This window comes from Henckelia pumila, chromosome 1, assembly GCF_033568475.1.
Source record: "Henckelia pumila isolate YLH828 chromosome 1, ASM3356847v2, whole genome shotgun sequence".
Classification (NCBI taxonomy): domain Eukaryota; kingdom Viridiplantae; phylum Streptophyta; class Magnoliopsida; order Lamiales; family Gesneriaceae; genus Henckelia; species Henckelia pumila.
The window spans coordinates 105,675,042-105,695,654 of NC_133120.1; the positions used below are offsets into that span (position 1 = coordinate 105,675,042).

At 32.9% G+C, this 20,613-nt stretch overlaps 2 long non-coding RNA genes and 2 pseudogenes across 2 annotated transcripts; 3 read left to right on the forward strand and 1 right to left on the reverse strand.

Annotated features, from left to right (window-relative positions):
* Positions 1–2,474: 2,474 nt before the first annotated feature.
* LOC140883413 (uncharacterized) lies at positions 2,475–5,338 on the forward strand. The gene is made up of 2 exons (XR_012150388.1): positions 2,475–3,188; positions 4,249–5,338. It is a non-coding gene; the product is annotated as an uncharacterized lncRNA (long non-coding RNA).
* A 2,529-nt stretch (positions 5,339–7,867) lies between these two features.
* Positions 7,868–11,396, reverse strand: LOC140871488 (DEAD-box ATP-dependent RNA helicase 8-like; annotated as a pseudogene).
* A 675-nt stretch (positions 11,397–12,071) lies between these two features.
* Positions 12,072–18,507, forward strand: LOC140888275 (uncharacterized). The gene is made up of 4 exons (XR_012152077.1): positions 12,072–12,344; positions 12,419–12,588; positions 12,663–12,738; positions 18,405–18,507. It is a non-coding gene; the product is annotated as an uncharacterized lncRNA (long non-coding RNA).
* A 499-nt stretch (positions 18,508–19,006) lies between these two features.
* LOC140871496 (protein HHL1, chloroplastic-like) lies at positions 19,007–20,386 on the forward strand (annotated as a pseudogene).
* The last annotated feature ends 227 nt before the right edge of the window (positions 20,387–20,613 follow it).

Here is a 20,613-nt window from a genome sequence, read left to right on the forward strand (position 1 = left end):
ATGCATCGAAATCCCACTTTATTTAAAAAAGCCTGCCCAGCCCATTGGGCCATCAGCTTGGGTCGGCCCAATATCAGCAGCCCTGGTCATGACAAAACTAACAGGTAGAAAACCGGGCTGGAATTTTCATAATAATAACAATCCTATAGGTAGGCCGACACTCATAAACCCATAATGAACGGGTTCGGGTTAAAATAATTTCACGGGGTATCAGACACCTATTTTTTTTCAAAGCTGTCCTTACTCCATATAAATAAGTAAATTTGATTTTATATGTATATATTTTAATATTTTTCTCAATTAACAATTATACACAATAAAATGATAATAGCGTTTAAATCTAGTTTATATTATTTTATAAATTAAACAATAAAATTTTAAAAATTATTGAAAAATAAAAAATATAATATTTATATATAACATATAATACTAAATATATTATATTATTTTTATACACACGATATATTATATTATTTTATATACATACCGTCAGTGTGTGGTTATCATAGTTATTATTATTATTTTTTTTTGAAATTCCTAGTCTAAAGGGGTGGGGGCCCGCATCGAACAAGGGTCAATTGATACATTGGGGTAAGGCTCAACCACCGGGGCAACTTGCCCGAGCTCAATTATCATAGTTATTATTATTCTTGGGAATATGAATAAAATTCCATGTATAAGCATAAAGGCGGAGTATGTTTATACCATAAAAATTTTCTGGGCACGACAACAAACTATGTTTTCGAATAGATTTAAATTTGAATATATACTTTTAGAACATAGAATATTCTTATGGTTGCAAACGAATCCAATCAATTGAATATTAACAAACATTTAATTTTTGATTCGGGCTAATAAATTATTCAAGTTCAAACTTGATTCGAATATAAGATTTTTAAAGTTTTAGCTTGAAATCAGCTCGAAATATTTGAATTTATTAGCGAACTATTTAAACTATAGATTTCTTAAACATAAATGTTCGAGAATGAATGCTTGAAAGTTTGAAATATCCGAGAAGATTGATATATATATATATATATATATATATATATAACAATTATATTAATAAAATGTTCAGGTTCGTGAGTGGCTCACAAAGTTTCCAACAAAATAATTTTACTCGAATTTGGCTTGAAAAATAGTTTGAACTTGACTCGAGAGTTCGATAACTTCGATTATAAATCAAATATTTATCGAGTCAAGTCGAAAAATTCTCAAACCGGCTTGATTCAATTATAACCCTAACATAGATCACATTAAAATCCTTACAAAATCCTAAAATCTCTCCGAATCTCTGTCTCTATCTCTATTAATGTATATTAAGTGTTAGAGGTTTGGTATGTAATTGATATGCCCTTTGATGATTGTTTAATTAAGGTAATGCCATTTTCCTTCATTTTTTTCAATGGAAAAAGATTATTATTTATGAAAATGTAATTTTTTTTCAACATTTATTTTTCGATTAAAAATAAAATATACAAACAAATAACGCGTACACTTGAATATTAGTACTATATAATAATTGCACATTAGTTTAGATTTTTCAAAAATAATTTCAATAGACACCAACTCAATATATATAAAATTTTTTAAAAATAATTTTGGGCGACCTTGAGGGCAGAGGCCTTGGTCTTTTTGTTTTAAAAAATTCAAAATTTGTTTAAATTTTTCAAAAAAAATTTCCGTTGACACCAACTCAACATATATATAATTTTTTAAAAATAATTTTTGGACTTCTTCCAAGGCCGGGCTCTGAAGTTTAAACCCGATATATCATTCCTCGAATCAATTTTTTTCAACAAATTAAAGTTTTTTGAACCCAATGAATCATTACCCGTTAAAATTTTAAAATGGGTACTCAAAATAAGAATACTGATAATAAACTAAGTAATAGAATTATAACATAAATTAAAATAAAAAATTAAAAATGTATTTTTCTAAGACGATAATAATGAGTCTAAAAGTAAATATTTACAAGAAATAAGTATAGTAACAACCGCAACATTGGTCAAAGTCAAATAATAAAAACTGTAAATTTTAAATTGAACTTATAAACCAGCGAGAAAAAAAATTAAAATAGTATTTTTTTTAAAATAAAAGTTTATACATGAGAATTTCATTGTTAAACTGAAAAAAATCACTTCAATTTTAAAACATATATACAATGAAAACCAAGTTTATAAATGAACTCGATTCTCCACTAGATAACTTAATTTTGACTTGTTAAACTGTTTTTTAATATTAAATTCATTTCAATTTTTTATTTTTATTTTTAAAAATAAATTACAAATTGTTAAAAAATTTCTACAAAATAAATCATATTTTTACTAGATTTGTTAATTTTACGGAGAAATAGTTAATTAACAAATCATTGCTTAATACCCTCGTTAGGACTTGGGGCCGGGATTGCTAACACGTTTTTAAGTGTTGAAACCGCGCTTACATGTTAAAACAGAGAAAAACAAATGGGAAAATAAGCAGTTTCTTTTCTCTTCTTTCCATCTCCATCCCCTTCACGCGCAGCCCCAATTTTTTCTCTTTCTCCGTCTCCGATCGGAATATTTCTCCGTCGCCGATCGAATCTTCTCCGGGCAGAAAAATGGAGAATCTGAGTGTTTCTTTTGTGAGTGATTCTGTGATTTCTCAGATCTATGAAGTGAGATTTTACGACAGCGTAATAGTTACGACGGTAACATCTGAAGCTTTGGCCGCCGATCAATGGGCTAATCCGATTAGAAATTGTGCTGTGGCGATAACGGCAAAATACAGTCGCGAAACTTCAGTTCCGGCAATTATTCAGTTATGCTGTGGGAATAGATGTTTGATATTTCAAGTTCAGTTGTGTGGTTACGTACCAAATTCCATTCAAATGCTTCTGAATAACCCCAACAACACTGTTGTGGGGGTTCCTCTTCACTCCATCCTTGATATTTTACAGGCTCGATTCGGGTTGGTTCTCAAAGCATCAGGGTCCAAAAAATTAGATTTGAGGGTCATGGTGGCCGAGGCCACCAAAAAGTGGAGAATAGAGAACATTGCTCTGCACGTACTGAACCGCTCTTACCGAACCCCAAAGGCGATCAACAGGAGGTGGGGCAAAGGATGCCTACGGTCAAGGCAGATCATGTTTGCATCCATTGATGCATATGCCATCTACCTTGCGGCAAGTCTTCTGATGGCTTGAACAGGTGAGCCAGTTTATCAATTTCTTTACTTCTCAAATTGTCCTGAATATATAGCAAAACAATTTCTGGACATCTTTTGGCATTTGTTAATCTTTTTCATGATATTAGGGCAGATATCACCATTGTACTTCTCCATTCCTTGCCTCTTCACCTGAATTCTGTGCATCAATTTGTTTCTAATGGACTCTAACATTGTTATGATTGGTTTATCCCTATCATCCAAAATATCTCTTTCTATATTATTAAGTTTAAGCATGGAATAATAACTGTTTAGTAGTATGGTATGGCTTTTCAAATTATCCAACAATAGTGCAGTTTATAAACTCCTCCTCACTCCTTACTCCACGTTTTACACCGAGAAAACCTCTTTTCAACCAAATTCAATTTGAAAGTTTGCACCCAAACCAATATTAAATTTCCAATGAAATGACAGAGGGAACAGTTTATTTTCTCTCCAACCCAAAGCCACCTTCCCAAATCTATTTCTAAAACTCCTGCATCTCCGATCAAGATCCATTAAATTACCAATCTATTGGGCATGTGATGAAGGATTTGATATGGTAATTCAAAGATTTCTATGAAAATCTTTACAAGGTATTCACAAGATTTTGCTTCAAGTGATTATTCGGTTTGCTTATGAAATTTGTTCATCAGATTTAGCAGATAAAGAAAGTTGTGAAGAAAGTAACGATCTTCATTTTTCACAGTCTATATTGTCGTAACAATCACACTCACAACTTATTCTTCTTCCTCCGAAATTCACTTTACACCTGAGGTAAAAAAAATTCCTCTTCATTGACTCGCAACAATTTTTAAGATTTTTCAATTCCATGGCTCACATATTTCAGGTCATTTATTTTGGTGATTAGAGTTGTTTTTCCAAGTTTATCTTTTATGGGTTTGGTCATTTTTGTTAGCTTCTTTCTAATTGCCATATAATACGACCTATGACGAGATTTAGATTTACATTGACTTGACATCTCCTATTAATTTCATATGATTGTTTCTAACAAAAATATCAAGTAGATGAGTAAAACTAAAAAAATTCAGTTTTATGTTTTAGGTGGATTTTTTTCCTGTTGCTCAGGTATGTTCAATGAATATTGATGTTTGATGATTTATCATGCCCTTATGTATGGCCTACATATATTGGATGCACACTAACTGTTTGTAAAATTGCAAAGTGAATGTTTGCCTATATATATTGGATGCACATATCTATTTTCTTCAAATGTGACATTTGGTAACCGAACAATGAGAGGGTTATCTCCCATGATGCAAAGACCGATTTCTCCATTGCTTCCTCACTCGAAGCCGATAAATTCCTACAACAATGGGATTGGAAAATCGAGTATAGACAAAACAAACTCTCCACATTTTTTGAAATCTGGATTGGTGAAACTCTATGGCAAAACAAAAATCGGGCCAACTTATTTAATTCAATTCAAGGTGATACGTGTCATTCAATTTTCCTGTGCCCAAGGCTTCGTTTTCGCTCAATAAGTTTATTCGTTTTTCTGTTTTCTTTTCTTTTGCAATTTCCTTCATACACTGCACAATTACAGATTGGTTGAATTTCTGAACAACAATTGGTGCTAGCTAATGAATTTTTAGGATGAGTTTGTTTGAGTATGTTTCAATTATCATTTGTATTAGTAGGAATTGCAATAAGTTTGTTAGAATGTGCGTAGAATATGCTGAAGTAAAAACAAAAACATCTAAACCTGCACCATTCTTGAATTTTCTTGCAGAGTTCTTTCATTTTCCCCCTTTTTTTCAAATAAATAACTGTTGATGCTGGAATGCAATATAATATTTGTTTTAGCTCTGTGAATTTGCCCATGCTATTTTTTTGTGCCTCTTATTGGCTGATTGAAATCAGCTTAGATGGTTCAAGACTTCAAGTTGTCTCTTCTAGACTACTATAAAGAAGTGTCTTGGTAGCAAAAATGCAAAAGGTCAACTCCTTGCCCTGATAGTAAGCTTGATATTTCATTCCTGAACCTGAGCGAAAATTATGTAACTAACTACTACATTTGTTTGGTTCCCACCCGTAAACATTTGTACGGTGCGGGTATCATGTTTCATTATGCTAGCACAAGCTGAAAAAATCTCCATTAGCTAGCACCAAATGAATATGATCATTGCACCCGTACACATGACTTTTCCAATTTCCTTAGTAAAATGCCATTGTAATTTCAGCTCGGACTTACTAACTTGAAAAAACGAAAATAGTGTACATACTTTCATCTTACCCGTACAAATGATTTCTGGTTCTTGAATCAAACTCCGTTTTTGTTCGAAATGGTAATGAAGATGATAAATTTATATTAATGATGATTATGATAGTCTAATCTTATCATTTTCTTGGGACATAGTTGTAGACACCGTACGAAAGTTGTAGATTTGGAAAAGAGTTTAGTTGTATGCCTTTTGAATGGTTCATGGTGCGTGTTTTGGTTTGTGTTTTATGTATTTTAGTTAACTTATTTGATTGTATTAAATTTATTTTGGAACATGTATATGAAATATGAATTAAGTTAATTACACAGGAACGCGTTTGCCACATTTTTTCGCACGCGTTCATGAATCAATTTAATTACACAAGAATACGTTTACCACATTTTTCGTTACACACGCAACGCGTGTGCCACGATTGCTAGTAGTCATAAAAAGTTTCAGCAATCTTGTGAATTTACAGAGATAGTCCATGCAATTATCCCATTTTTAAAATCAAAAGTTACTTGTATCTTGTATGTAAGATCAGTTAGCATTTTTAGACCACATGTTAAGATGGCATCCGCATATCTAAGTACACAAGTTATCAGCTTAATTGTCAAGTGGGCTAATAAATAATTAATTTATATTCATAAGAAAAGAAAAACGAGAAAAGAATAAAGAAGAGGAATAATTGAAAGATAGAAAAAGGTACATACAATCACGAAGGATAGGTTGGCTAAAAGGAAAGGTCCCCAATATGTGAAGGTTGCAATCATCAGACGATGTAGTCGTGAGGGAGACAACATAAAGTGCTCGATTGACCATTTTTGGTCCATCATCCATCATGCCAATTAATGCACATTTTGCCTTAGAGTTTCCTAAATTATTATTATTATTATTATTATTATTATTATTATTATTATTATTATTATTATTATTATTATTATTATTTTCTTAATAATCAAACCGTTTTAATCTAAATTGCCAAGAAATTGATAAAAATATAATGTATTGAAGGACAGAAAGATATACATTGTATGTATGTGAACACCAACTATCATAAACTCATTTATACATCATTTTAGAAAATAAATAAATCTATCATGTTAGCCAAGGGTTTACACTATGCATATTGAAAAATATCAGCATTAGCTCAAAAAAGCCTGTAATGATTAGAAGCCATGGTCTTAGAAACTTTTTTTGAAAAAGAAAAAATAATAATAATAAAAGAAAAAAGAAAAAGCCAATAACGTGATGAAAAATATCCTTAAAGCCCAAGCTCGCACTAGTGGGAAGTCTGCTACGAACCAGCAAACTTCCACCAGGCCCAGAACAAAACTATAGGTCCGTTTAGATATTTTTAGAATGGAATTGTGGAATACAAACATAAACAATATTACTTTTGAGATGTTAAAATATTTTTATAAAATAGTTGTCAAAACACATATTTATTTTTAAAACAACTTTTAAAACATTTTATAAAAAGTTTTTTAAAAAAACTTTATAAAAACGTTTTATAAATACATGTCCAAACGGAACCTAACATTTTTTTTAAAAATAAAATAGAAACTAAGACTTGTTATGTTTGAGTTTTGCAAAAATTTTTAATGAAACTCAATTTTTACACTTGCATTAGGTTTGATCAAGGATTAAATCTTGTTAGGCTCCATTTCGATTGGAGAATCTGATTTCAGAAATATGGATCTTAAAAACCATCTATTTCAAATGAGTACTAATTGAAGTAAGAATTTGAAATCATCGAAATTAACTAAGAATAATAACTAAATGATTTCAAATTTAAAGAATTTAGAAACTAAAAGGCAACTTGAGACGGTCTGTTTGGAAGATTTGAATCATTCCAACTCCCACCATCCAAATGCAACCTTATATATCGTCAAATGGATCAAATAAGTTCAAATTCGACTCAAATCCAATTCGAATTTTTTTTTTTAAAAAAAAATATTTACTGGATAAAAAAAATGGGAACTAGTTATTTAAGAATAGTTTTGTTTTATCCAAGGAAATCGTATTGCGCTATTTTGGAAGTTGATGATTCGATATTTAACAAAGTATTACGAAGATAGTTGTGTGATAAATGCGAAAAACATCGCTGCTAATTTGAAACATATACAAGAACATAATACTATGAATAATATTTTGGAGAAATATTCTTTGAAAAATAAAATAAAATATTTAGACTCTTCAAGCCCACAAATCAGCGCAGAGCCAGAGCCAGTGGTAGGATTTCTGCATTCATTCTTAAATTATCGATCATACTCGAATCAAATTTAGTTTGCAAGTTCAACATAGTGTTTGCAAATACTCAAATAAAAATGATTATCAACTTTCCATAATCATTTTATTTTATGCATTTCCAAACACTGGCGACATCCATTGCCCAACGATTTAGGAATGAAATAGTTTTACAGTAGAAACAGGAATAAACACGAAACCCACTTAATCTTAGAATTCAACCCTATAATCATAATCCATTCAAGATTCTTCCAACTGTTAGTTACTAGTTGAATAATGATACAATTCAGAACTACGTCAGAAAAACCTACTCAATTTTTTGCTGATCAGGAAAACACATTATAGCAAGAGAATACAAGCAAAGTCGTATGTAACAGCATTACATAAATAAAACAACTACCACAAAAAACATGAACAGCAGTACAGCACGCAACGAACACATTAGATGCAATGATGGAGAAAACTCCAGATTTTTGGTTGATCGTGCTTTCAAAAAATAAAGCAGTCTCCCAATTACCCAAGTCAATCCAGATGTCCAAGCCTCCAGGTAGCAAATGAACCATCGCCGGTTTCCATCTTGACTGAGTTGCACAAAAACATAATCAAGAACATGGAAACCCCCAATCTTTATTTGGCATCCTAAGAACATACATGAAAATTTAAATAAGAGAGACATATAAGTCTTGATAGAACCACCTCGACACACTAGGAAACGGTACATCATCTAAATAGCAAATGCTCGAGGAACTCACCACCATATGGTTCAGGTATCACTGACAGTAGACAGCTTGATCAATAAAAGGAGGAATTTGTTTTATTTCTGTACCCAGCTCCTGCTCAATCCTGTACCTGAAAGAAAGGGCAAGGCAAGCAGAGAAGAGGGGGAAAAAAGGAGATTAATACCGAAATTTAGTCTCTTACTATCAATGAGGTGAACGTGTTTCAAGTGCAAACCAAAAAAGAGAAATCAAGCAAAAGCTCTTTTAGGGAGAAAGATTAGACATACAGTTTGAAGCGATCTTCGTAAGTGATCAAATTGACAGCCAATCCGAGATGCACAAATCTCCCCGAGCGACCCACCTAAACAAGTAGACATACCAACATTATTTCACTATATCGAGTTCCAGTTCTTGGATCAAGTCCCAAGTATTCTTTGGCGAGTTGTTCCTTCAGAAGTTAATTCCACATACCCTGTGAAGATAAGTTTCTGAATTCTTAGGAAAATCAAAATTGATGACGACGTTGACAGCTTGTATGTCTATTCCTCTCGTAAATAAATCTGTAGAATACACGAAAGAAAATCTTGATATTGCCGAACATAGTGTTTAAGCACACACAAATACTAGTGTCGCTTCCATTACATTGATGTGACAGACTTTGAGCAATAGAATTTCATCAAGGCAGAGAGAAAAATCAGCAGTATACCAGTGCAAACAAGATTCCTGCAAGCACCATTTCGGAAGTCATGAAAAACCCTGTTGCGATGATCTTGCAGCATCTTAGCATGAATATAGAAGCAAGAATAACCCAACTCAGTGATTTTCTTTGCTAGCAACTCCACTCGATTCACGGAATTGCAAAAGATTTAACTGGTTAATTTGCAGCTGTAAATGTGTAAAAAGTGTTACAAATTTCCCATAAAGAAGAAGGCTGCCATAAACAAGACTTGAGAAGTTACAATCAAACCTTAGAGAAAAGTGTATTCAGGCAATGAACATTCCGTCTTTCTTCTACGAAAGCATAATACTGGGTAATACCTTTGAGTGTGAGTTCGTCCATTAAATTAATGACATAAGGTTTATGCAAATATCTGTCTTTAAAATCTTTCACGGTCACTGGAAATGTTGCCGAATACATCAAAATTTGCCGATTCCGAGGAAGAAAAGCTATCAGCTGCGCTATTGAAGGTTGAAACTCAGGAGATAAAAGCTTATCCGCCTGAAAAATTAAATCTATTAAAAAGCTAGCATATTTTGAACACCAGAATAAGCAAAAGAGAGTCACTATAATATTTGAAACTATGGGTTTGGCAGTCATAGGATACATTGAATCAGAATGATACAAAAGAGGAATACTAAATAGCCAAAATGAGGGAAAAGAGTAACAAGCCACAAACCTCATCCATAACAAGCATCAAACAATCCTTCAAAATGCATAACCCTTTTTTGGTCAGATCGACTATCCTCCCCGGAGTTCAAACCAGTAAATGGACAGGTTGATACAATCTCATGATATCATCCTTCAGGCTGGTTCCTCCTGTGGTCACCATCACTTGAATTTCCAAGTGCTTTCCTAGTTCCTTACAGACTTGAGATGTCTGAAGTGCTAATTCTCTAGTTGGTACTAATATAACAGCTGCATTCATTAGTAAAAACACATAAAGCTCAGAATAAGGACATAAAATCAAAGTTGACTACATCAGATTTAATTGATGAATTTTCACAAAGATAATCGATGATAAACATTCACCGGTCAAAAAACGTAAGACATAGACAGAGCAGGAAAATGATATCTTTCAAGTCAGCCGATGTTTTGATGACATTAGTGAATAAACAGTAAAACCCAACACTTTAACTAATTAGAAGTGTCTTTGATAATTAATCTCTTAAGAACTACAAATAACTTCATGGAAAAATGAAACCAGATAAAAAGATAATCTAATTACTCTGTGCCAGATAAAACAAAATGGTAAGTGTTGTTGATAGCATAACCAATTGGGGAAAACTAAAAACTTGTGCATATAAATAGTTTTCAGGGAACCATCAGTGGAGGTGTGAACATTTTTTACATCATCAAATGTAAAAAAAAGTTTCAGGTACTACATCAGCAGACACTAAAATCCTTCTCTACAAAATACAGATATAGTTTTTGAGCCAATAATTTGACCTTTTGTAGTTTGCCCACAGAATCGGATTAGTCAAGTAACAAAATTCCATTGGGTCTTACTAATGATTTTTTTTAGTAGATTCAGATTGATTATCAGCAATTCAAAATTTGGTTAAAATTTCAATTAGGTTCATAACATTGAATGATGATTGAATCAGACAAGGAGTGAGGCAGCGATCCTTGACCTGTCAACTCATGTTTTCTATATTTTGACTCACATTCTTTATCCCTCCCTAGTAGTGATCGAAAATTCAAATTAATAGATTAAGGAAGTTTCATAAAAAAAATACTAGTTTATTAGAAAATTGCAATATTTCCTCAACCAAACTGGATTGAAAAGGCAGAGTTAATGCTCGTTTACTCAAAGATTCGCTAGTTTTGAGGTATTGTAATGAAGCAAGAGAAATTCCTCCCGCAAATCACATCAGTAAACACTTTCACAGGTTAAAACGAAAGATTGATTATATTTAACATACTCTGGTTAAAATGACAGATTGACAATATTTATTTTCATACAATATTTTGAACGGCTACCCATATTAACACAACAAAGAAATTTTCTGTACAATTGGATAAATAGTTCTTTCTACCAAATTATAACAGGTGCATGGATACCTTGAATGACATTGTTATCTGGATCAATTTTTTCCAATACAGGAATGCCAAATGCAGCAGTTTTCCCGGTACCATTTTTAGCCCGGGCAAGGATATCCCTACCGGTAAGAGCACCTGGATGGGAGAAGGCCTCTCAAACCCCTTCTCGTATATTCCCATCAACAGTTCACGTTTCAGAAAGTAATCTTCAAACTCATTTCCTTTTGTTGCAGTTACATCCGGTACGAAATACCCAAATTTTCATAATATGAAATTCCAGAAAATTACTCATAAATCCTGAAATTAATATATACCAATTCTAACACATCTAACCATCAAAATATAGAGTTAAATAGCTCTTAACATTCAAAAATCTCAACTTGTATCAATCTGAATTTTTCCAAAATTCCACAATTAACGCTGGAAATTGAGTTCGATACCTCGAATCACTAAAGTGTACGTTGTTCCTACACCCAAAACAAAAAAATTATCAATTATTTGGATCGAAATCAAACCAAAAATCTCATAATTCGAACTAAAATTATTCTCACCCCAAAAACAGCCTGAAGTTGTGATTAAAGACTAAGTATTAAACTCAAATCGTCCCAAAGTAGAGCACCATGAATACTGGCGGTGATGGAGGCGGTAACTGGCATAAAACATGGATAGTGGGGTGGCTGGTTTTCAAGTGTCACAAGAAAACCTTACAAAATGGGTATCACTAGCTAGCCCTCATCGCGAGGATTCCGAAACTATGCATTTTCGAAAATCGATCACGCTACATTGATTTCGTGTGACGGGAAAAGTTTGAAGAAAAAAAAGAAGGATCGGAAAATCTGGGAAGATGATGATGAATAGGAGGATAGAGAAATGTATATATATATCTACATCTACATATATGAAAGTGTACTATTTCTTAAAATGGCCATTTAACTCCCGGTCTCCCGTCCGCCACAATTACACGCGTTTGGCTTTCCCCTTCTCACAAATACACGTGTCTTGTATCCTACTTCTCCATCGATTTACACAAAAAAAATGATTAAATGTTATTCGTTTTCACCGTCTTCTCTGCGCATACATATCAAACTTATCGATTTTCTCACTGCTCCGTTCTTTAATCGCTTGGCTCTCGTTTTTTACCGTCTACGTCGCCTCTCCTTGTGCTTTTCACGATTTGCTCACTGCTGGGTTGTCATCCTCGAATCGGTAGGTTTATTCTGGTTTAACGAATTGAGTTGTGTTCTCTTCTCTACGCTTACATCTAAATCTTCCGTGTTTAGGTTACGACACCGATTTGCTCCGATCTACTCGCCGATTTCCTCCGATCTGCTCGCCGATTTCCTCAGTGCTCCGTTCGTCAATCGCTTGGCTTTCGTTCTTTACTGTCTTCGTCACCTCTCCTTGTGCTTTTCACGATCTGCTCACTGCTGGGTTCTCAGCCTCGAAATCGGTAGGTTTCTTATGGTTTTACGAATATAGTTATGTTCTCTTATCTACTCTTACGTCTAAATCTTTCTTATTTAGGTTTCGACATCGATTTGCTCCGATCTGCTCGTCGGTTGGTTTTCCGACTGTGTTTACGACACGGATCTGCTCAGTTGTAAGTCTTCCGATTTTGATTCGCTTGGTTTACATTTACTTCTGTTTTCTTTGATCTGCTCAGTTGTAAGTCTTCCGATTTTGATTCGTTTGGTTTACATTTACTTATGTTTTCTTTTCTGCGCATCTGACTTCAAACAGCTTGGTTTATGTCCTCGCATATCTTTTTTTTTTTCTTTCTATTTGTTCCTGACCTCAAAAACCTTAGTTTATGTCATTTCTCTTATTTTCCTGTAACTTAATTAATGCACTTTGAATTACTTGTTCTGTCTGCAACTTACATTGTTTTTAAATACAACATAACCACACATGCATATGGAATATTCGGCTACCATTTAACTGTGTCTTCACTTTTTATTTTTCCAACCTAGAATCAAAGGACTGTTACAGACTGAACCATTAACTGGTTTGTTATTTAAGATTACGATAAAATATCAACACTTAACAGTTGTCTCTTTTATTTGTCAATTCTGAATTCTGAAATTAAAAGGACTACGAAATAAAGACATGCAGACTGATTTTGTATCCTATGTTTCATCAAGTTGCTTAAATCTGACTACTAATATTATTAACCTTCAGTCTGCAATTATAGATTACCTTTATCATTTCGTCAAATGATATTCCTGGTGTTTTTTTGTACTAGGTAGTTTGATAATATATGTTCTTACAGATATTTAATGGACTGTAGTTGAAAAAAAAATTAAAAAAAATTGTTTCCTTGCTGCTTTAGTCAGTAGCTTCAACAATGATTATATGTAGGGTTATTTAGATTAATTAAATTAAACTCTATCTTGTACTATTATGTTAACTTTCTGTCTTTGTGTATTTTACTTAGCTGTAAAAAAATTATTTAATCTTAGAACATCACATTATTTGAATTTTTACTCGCAGGAAATACAAGTTCCAAAATATTTAGCCTATATTGTCATACTTTTTCTACCTTTTGACGTTTGCAATCATGTCAACAAAAACTCAAAAACGAAAATACAATAGCATAGAAGATCGTAGAGTGACTAAAAACAATCGACGACAAAAACAGAAACAACTTTCAATTTCAAATACAATTGACAAACAAAATGTTGATGTTGACCCATTAGCATGCAAAGTCAGCAGTCCAGATTTACTGCCTGATGTTCCAAACTGTCAATATTGTGGTGCACACCATATTTACTTGGAACCACCTACATTTTGTTGCTCATTAGGTGATGTAAATCTTCTCAACACTGAAATGCCTACTGACTTAGTTCGATTATATCTTGGTAATGATCAGAATGCCAAAGAATTCATTAACTACGTCCGTAGTTACAATAATATGTTTGCATTCACATCAATGGGTGTACATTGTGACAAATCTTTAGCTATAAGAAATGCTGGGATTTATACATTCCGTGTACAAGGCCAAGTTTATCATTTTTTGGATCAACTAATACCATCAAACAATCAGAACCCTAAAAATATGCAATTGTATTTTTTTGACACTGAACACGAGATCTTAAATAGAATGTGTATTAGTTCTAAATTTCAAGAAACTCTCGTACAAAAATTAACTCATATTTTAAAAATAAATCCATACGGAAATTTCTTCCGAAGTTTTAGTACAATTCAGAACTTAAACGAATATAATATTGCTTTACAAGATGACCCTATTGTTGATCAACGTGTTTTTAACAAACCTACCATATCCCAAGTTGCTGGAATTTGGTTAGAAGACGATGAAAGCCACCAGTACTCAAGTCAACACATACAAATATATCCAAAAAACAGTCAAACTCAAATAATTAAACATTACTTTGCTTGTTATGATCCTATGCAATATCCTCTTATTTTTCCAAATGGAGAATCCGGGTGGCATCGAAATATTAAAAGATTGAATGAAAGACAAAAAAATGTTACTCCAAGGCCAACATGTAGTGGTGAAAACATTTATGATATTCAAGATTCCACAATTACTAACTCCTCCAAAAAAACAGAAAACCAAAGGTCAACCGTGTCTTGTCGTGAATATTATTGTTATAAATTACAGATACGTGAAAACGATAAATCTTTCTTGCTACATACTGGTAGGCTTTTACAACAATATGTAATAGATATGTACATTAAAATTGAAACATCAAGACTAGAATTTTTCAGAACTAAAGACATGCAACATCGTTTACGCAATGAAATATACTCTGGATTATTAGATAGTATGACACAAGGGTTTGAAATGGGTTCTGACATTGGTAAGCGTATGATATTACCTGCCTCTTTCATAGGAGGACCTAGAGATATGCGTAAGACATATATGAATGCTATCACTTTAGTACAACGTTATGGAAAACCTGATATTTTCCTCACAATAACTTCAAACCCAAATTGGCCAGAAATAAAAGCTTTATGTCTACCCTTTGATGAAATACAAAATAGACCTGATTTGATTGCTAGAATATTCCGTGCAAAACTTCAAGTTCTGAAAAATGATTTATTTAAAAATTCTATTTTTGGTCACGTGATTGCCTATACTTATGTTATAGAATTTCAAAAAAGAGGGTTACCACATGCTCACTTTCTAATTTTAAGCCAAGCATCAAAAATGTTTTGCCCTGAAGCATTTGATAGAATTGTTTGTGCAGAATTACCTGATCAAATAACACATCCATATTTATTTTCATTGGTGGTTAAGCATATGATACATGGACCTTGTGGTTCTCTTAATCCATCATGTCCTTGTATGAAAAAAGGCTCATGTAAGTTTAATTATCCAAAAGATTTCTCAGAAAATACTAATTTTGATATAAATTCATATCCAATATACCGACGTCGAAATGACAACCATATGCTCACTATTAGAGGCTCACAACTTGATAATCGTTGGGTTGTACCATATAACCCATATCATATAGCTAAGTTTAATTGTCACATCAATGTTGAAATATGTTCAACTATTCAAGCCATAAAATATATATACAAATATACTTACAAAGGACACGATAGAATTTTTTATACATTAGCTAATGATGAAAAACACTTATTGGTTGACGAAATAAAAAATTTCTAAAGTGCAAGATGGATTTCACCTCCTGAAGCAATTTGGCGAATTTTTTTAGTTTTGATCTTCACCATGTTCATCCATCTGTAATATGTTTACCAATTCATTTAGAAGGACAACAATTAGTAACTTTTACTGCCACTCAATCATTATCTACCATTACGAATAATCCTACGATAAAAAAAACTATGTTAACACAATTTTTCCACATGAATAAATATAATGACTACGCTTGTTTACATGTTGAATTTCCAGAATACTTTACTTGGCACCATGATATAAAGGAATGGGAACCACGTAAAAGAAATGAAGTTATATCTAGAATTTTTAGCTGTCATCCAACATACGACGAAATTTTTTATCTAAGGTTGTTACTTATGCACATTCGAAAGCCTACTTCATTCAAAGATTTACGAACAGTCAATGAAAAAACCTATGCTACATTTAGAGAAGCAGCGCAAATATTAGGATTAATGGAGCATGATAATACTATTGACAACTGTATCGAAGAGGCAACTTCATATTTGATGCCTACTGCTTTACGACAATTGTTTGCTACTGCCCTCGTCTACTGTGACCCAAAGAATCCTAAACAATTATGGTTGAAGTATGAAAAGTTCTTATCACAAGATTTTGAACAAAATAAATCTCTCAATCCTTACATTATTAAACAGAAAGTACTAAACAATATTGTGTATCATCTATACTCAATGGGAAAAAGATTAGAAGATTTCTTCTCAGTAACCGATAAAGTATTTCTAAGTTCTGTTGATAATTTGACAAAAGAATTACAAACTGAAAAAAATATAACTATACCTAATGAAGACTTGCTTGCTGTTGAGCAATTAAATAAAGAACAAAAATATGCTTACAACCAGATTTTATATTGTGTTAATAATAATTTGTCTCGTGTATTCTTTGTCGATGGTCCTGGTGGTACTAGAAAAACATTCTTATACAAAACAATTCTCGCCACAATTCGTTCTGCTGGTCATATAGCACTTGCTACAGCAACTTTAGGTGTCGCAGCATCTTTGCTTCCAGGAGGACGCACTTCCCACTCACGATTTAAAATTCCTTTGGACGAAAATAATTTCAAACCTTGTAACATAAGTAAACAAAGCACAATTGCTCATTTAATAAAAATATCAAAATTAATAATTTGGGATGAGGCTACAATGGCTAAACGCAGTATCATTGAAAAATTCGATGAAATGTTAAGAGACATAATGAATACACAAACAATATTCGGTGGTAAAACTATTGTCTTCGGTGGAGATTTTCGCCAAACATTACCAGTGATTCTTAAAACTAATAAGGATGATATAATAAATTCGTCAATTGTTATGTCACCTTTATGGAACCATTTTGAAAAATTAAAACTGAAGCAAAACATGCGAGCATTACTTGATCCGACATTTTCTTCTTACTTATTAAAAATTGGTGACGGTGTTGAAGAAACGAACGAGAAAGATGAAATTCTAATTCCATGTGAAGCAAACATCCCATTTATAGATGAAGCTACATCTTTAAATATGTTAATAGAGACAATGTTCCCAAATATTACCAATGTTAATTTAGATTTCTCTTTATTTGTTAAACGAGCAATACTCACCACACGAAACGAGTTTGTCAACGACATTAATGATGTATTGATTAATAAATTTCCTGGAGAAGAAACTACTTATTATAGCTGCGACGAAAACATAAGTGCTTGTATTATACCAGACCAAGAAGAACTATTCCATTCTTTAACTCCTCAAGGACTTCCTCCGCATAAACTAACTTTGAAACTAAATGCTCAAATCATACTTCTGAGAAATATTAATCCAATCGAGGGACTTTGCAATGACACACGCCTTCTTTGTAAAGGTTTCAACGGAAATGTAATCTACGCTGAAATATCAGTTGGTATACATGCTGGAAAGACTGTCTTTATTCCTCGTATCACATTAGAAACTCCTCATGAAAATTTTTCGTCCATTCCATTCAAAAGAAAACAATTTCCTGTCCGACTATGCTTCGCAATGACAATTAATAAGCTCAAGGTCAAACTCTTGATTTTGTTGGTGTTTATTTGAAGGAACCTGTTTTCTCACACGGACAACTTTATGTTGCATTGTCAAGAGCAAAGACTATGGATCAGTTAAAGGTGCTTATTAGACCATCAACACCATTGATCCAGAGTACTAATTATACAAAGAACGTTGTGTACCATGATGTTTTACAGGCAGCGAGTTTTCTTTGAGATAGATATATTCTAACATACAAATCTTTCATTTGATGGATTCTCAATTCTTATACTCATTTAATTGCTATCAACACTATCAGGATTGAATTACAGTTTTTAAATTTCGTCAAAGTTGTTTAATGCTGTTTCAAAACTCCAATTAAAAATTTTTCGCCTTACATTTTTGCTTAAAAAAAAATATAGGCAACTACAATTTTTACCTTTCAAAACTGCACATGACATTCCTTCTTAGCCAACATTCGTTTTATTCATTACTTATAGATGATTATTTGTTCTCAAAATTTTGTTCATAAATATCTCAGAAATTTAAAGTTGTTTAATGTTGTTTCAAAACTCCAATTAAAAATATTTTCGGCTCACATTTTTGCTAAAAAAAAAGATTATATAGAAAACGATCTCTCAAAAGTTATATGAAAAATCATACCAAAGCAGAAATCAGCCATCAAACTCTCAAATTCGAAGATCAATCAAATCCACATTTTGACTAAAACGGTAATTTTCATTGACAATTTAGTTTCTCTTTACTTAAATCTCATAAAGAAATTTTATCATAACTACATTCCCACTTGCAGGTAAAATCTTTTTGGGTGAAAACTACACTAAAAGTCTCAGAGCCACAACATCGTCTATACTTTTTAGCCTGCACAGATTGTTCAAGACCTTGTGGAGCTATATATGGATGTGAATTCACATGTCTATATTGTAGTCGTGACTTTCCAAGGCCAAAACCACTGTAAGTTATTTAATAGCTTGGAAACTTGAACCACAACAGTTACAATGCCCAAATATTCTTCCTAAATGTGGCAAACCAATTAGTCCACCGTCCATTATCACTTTCTGAAATGAAGTAATCCCGAATATTGTATGCAAATACAATGAAAATATTTCTTTGCTAGGTGCCTTCTGACTACCTCTTTCTTTGCAATAGTTACTTTTACGTCTTGAAGACAGAGTTGCTTTGACTTATGTAGTCGGTAGCATTTTATTAAAATGAAGCGCCCAAAGGTAGAGTTCTTGACATCCTTTTGTATTGTATCTAACAAAGCAGCTCGATTGCTCCGCGCTTTTGGTTCATGGGTTGAAAAGATTTTTACTGTTGGGAGCTTTCTTCTGGTCAGGTTTACCTTTGGTATCCGCTCAATATTGTATCAGGAGGCACAACTGCAAAAATTATTTTTGCTACAAAGGACAGCCTTGTGGGGAAATATATATACAAAGATACTCTAGCTAGGAACCTTGCAGCAGTCATTTATAACGTGAGTTTTCCACTGCTGTTATGGCTTTCATATATTTGAACTAGACTCCACATGGTATACTGATGATCCTCAAGGATGAGGAAAGTTGTTCTATCTTTTGAAATTTTAGTTAATTTCGAGCAAATATTATTTTCTTTCGTGAAAATTTGTTTGCTGTTGTAAAATTGTGATGGTTTTAGTTGTTAAGTGCTTCAACCTGCTCCACGATCTATTGTCTTCCTTTTCTAAATGCTTTTTCTATTTTTTTTTCTGTTTACTGTATGACAGTGTTTTCCAATCTGATACATTTCTCAGAATATCATAATGAATATTAAATGGCAGACTTTTCTGTCTTTGTTTTATTTGGTACCATGACAATCTTAGATATGAATCTACCTTATTTATGAAATCATTTTGCCTGTTTTTGAAAAAGATGCTAAGTCACTTAAGGATGGTATCTTTAAAGGTGGGAAGAAGCAGCTTATATGCCGAATTTGTTCGACTTTTTCTATAGGTTACCTGTTAGCAGTGGAAACCACACCATACATCTTTATTGAATCTTAAACGTTCACATATTGAAATAGAATGAGAAGGAGAGGCAGAAGATGGCTGTGAAACAGTTTCGTGTGTTGCGATCTGCTACTGAGTTTAAATATGGCTACAAGCTCATCGTAATGCCTTTTACCCTTCACATTCTTTTGCATTTTTGTTTCTTGTCGATAACACAGAAAATACGGAAGCACACTCATCCCCACCCCCTTTTCATTTTCTAATGTTGTTCCCTATATCTATCATGCAGGAAAATAACAATTTGAGTGTTGCACTTGCTGCAAACGATGTGATTGAGGTAATACTTTGGATATTGAATAATCCAAGTTATGTGCTCTTAAGAGGTTGACATTTATTAATATTCCTTGCTTTGGAATTGCACTTGACTTTTTCTTTGCTGAGTTCCAATAACTTTTGGGGCCTTTTCGTGCAATTTTCTCAGCTCCCATCTCAGGTTGAACTCAAAATAGTTTTCGATAAAGTGAAGGACTAGTTTGGCAATGCTAGAGAATCTTTTGGGAAGATGACATTCTTGAACTCGGGTACTGAATCAGCAGAGGAAGATAATAAAGAAAAATCGAGGTGAACATGATGTGTTTTGGGATTAAACAAGTTTTACATGGATTTCCAGTGACGTATCGATTCGTTTCTGTTGTACGTTTTCTAATACTCCTACGTCAAAAATTTATGATCAGGGTGAAAAGCTGAAGCTAACCCGCATTTTTGTAAGCAATCATTATTTTTTCATAGATTGTTATTCTCGAGGATGGTTTCTTGCTCATCGCTTGTTTTTTAACCTTGCCTTTCCCCCCG